This window comes from Cryptomeria japonica, chromosome 3 (genome assembly GCF_030272615.1).
Source record: "Cryptomeria japonica chromosome 3, Sugi_1.0, whole genome shotgun sequence".
Classification (NCBI taxonomy): Eukaryota; Viridiplantae; Streptophyta; class Pinopsida; order Cupressales; family Cupressaceae; genus Cryptomeria; species Cryptomeria japonica.
Genome location: NC_081407.1, coordinates 440764269 through 440766909, shown reverse-complemented (window position 1 = coordinate 440766909; position 2641 = coordinate 440764269).

Sequence of the window (2641 nt, the reverse complement as noted above, 5' to 3'; positions counted from 1 at the left end):
AAAAACAGTTAACAGACCTATTCAACAACATGGGTGAAAACAAAGAAAAGAACATTCATGACTATTTTCAAGCACTAAAGGTTAGGATGAACAAAAGAATCAGACTATCACAGAAAATTGTCAACAAATACAAGGATTATATATGTTTTGTAATCAAAAAGGATGAGATCTGGATGGAAGCAGTCATCCCAAGAATAATTTGGGTAACAAAGATGGGTTATGAGATTGATGATCATATAATTGAAACTTATGCTAAAGCACTTCTGGAAGCACCAAATGAACCAAAGGAAGAAGTATTTGGTAGTGTTGAGACCATAGAAAAACAAATTCAATCTAAGAAGAGAGTGAAAAAGGTTGAAGCAGTTGTGAGAAGAGGTTCTAGATAGGCTAAGGGTATTAAAGAAGATGTATTAAAACAAACTGATATCACTGAGGATGAGTTAGGAACTCTACAGCCTGAGACTCACCTATCACTGGTAGCTACTTCTTCGGAGAGTGACATGCCTACAACTTTCAAAAGAGTTGTAAGGAAAAGGGATCCTTCACCGGCATCCACACCTTCGCCTAGAAGGACTAGACAAAAACAACAAGCAGTGAGGTCTCCAATTGGAAAGACAACACCAAAGAAAAAGTTGACACCAAAGAAGAAGAAGACTAAACAAAACATGGCCCCTCTTGACAAATTGCTATATGAAATCACAGAGGAAGGGAAACTCAAAACCATAGGAAAGGTCTATGATACACTGTCAGCAGATGACAGAGAATAAGTTGAAAACAGTGTTATTTTACACATGGACATCTATAAGAAGTTCTTAATGGAAGTAATAGATGATCTACTAGATGAATTGTTCAAAATACTGGAAGCAAGAAGATAAGTTGTTGTAGAGCTTGATAAGAAAATCAAAATTGAAAAGTTACTTGCTGTTTATCCAGTAAACTCACCTAAGGAGATAGATGACTTAATTGCAGAAGCCAACTGGTTAGTATTCTCTACTGCACACCAGCATATTGCATTAATGGTTGGAAGAGTGAATGAAGTAACAGAGGAAACAAAAAGTGCATGGGACATATTTCTTGTTGAGAAAGAAAAATAGGAAGAGTACAGGAACCCCAAACCAATAAAGGTATACCAGAAGGAGAGAGACAAAGGAAAAGGAAAGGTTGGTGGACTTCCAAGCATCAAAGTAAAAGATAACTTATCCCCACCGCCTCAAATTACATCACTGGTAACAACTACTAAAGATCAACTGGCAGATGAGAGTATGGACATAGAGGATACAAATCCTAATCCTGAGGTACTATACACAGTTGATGTTGTACACAAAAGGTCAACATTGTTATAGACAAAGAAACAACTGACAAGACAGATATGGCTAGTGAGCCACCGGAAACTGGCAGCATTGACAATACTGAAAGGAAAGTTGAAGTTGATAACATAGAGCAATAGGTAGAGACTCGGACTGAGACTAAAACAAAGCAACAAACAGAGAGACAAGCAGAGCAACAGGCTCCAGAATAGGAACAAGTTCACATGGAAACAGTGCCACCGGCAACAGGAGAAGATCAAAAACCATTGCTTAAAGAAATGGAAACATAGACTGACCTACTAGAGGTCACTGCAAGCTTGGTTACTTCCTCCACCGGCAGAATTCAGAATGTTGGTTCCTCCTCAACAAGTTACAAATCAACAAATGTAACTGAAGTACTTTTGGACTCCATCAAAAAGATAACAGATTGTAGTTCACAGGCTTCTAAAGCTATAGATGACACAAACCCATTTTTGAAGGTGATAGCTCCTAACTGTAACATAGACAATAAGGATTCTTTAAGACAACTTGACACTTTGTGTAAATACATCACTGAGAACACAGTGACTATTGAGCAAATAAAGCAAGAGACATTGAAGGATAAGGTAGAAATTGAAAAGCAAAAATTCTTTGAAGATCAAATAAAGAAGTGTACTAGGGAATTTGACACACTTCTATCGGAACTATGTAACTTATTAAAGGAATTTAAAACTTTGTACAAAGATACTTGCAAGACAAACTTTTTGACAGTAGACATAGATAAGAAAATGAGCAAGGTACAGGATGAAATCAATAAACTTGCAGACAATTTTGTTAACTCACCTAATACATTATCAGTTTTTGAGCAAAGGATAACAAGTTTTGAGGAAGAATTACTTAAGTTAGAAAGAGAAAAGGATAGAATAGTAAATAAGGAAAAGCATTTGAGACTAAGACTGAGTCCAAGACTGGACTATCTAGCATCATTATGGAAGGAAATATCTGACGCACTAGTATAGGGACAGAGAACACCGGCAAAGCATATGCAACACCTCACCGATATAGTTCAAAGAACAAAGATAGCAATAAAGGACAGCAAGAAGTTTATGGAAAGTATAAATTTGATTTTGGTAGATCTTTTTCAAATTTTAACCACCCAGTTACAAGGTTGAGTGAGACTACAACTCTACTAACATCTTGGCAACCTTTGTCATTGATGCCAAAGGGGGAGTAGCAGTATGAGAAAATAACTGACAGAAGACTTATCTGATTAGGGGGAGCTCTTATATTTTTGGAAACATTTTTGGATTACAAGTTTTGGATACACTTTTGAATTTTCTCATGAGTGTTGCCAT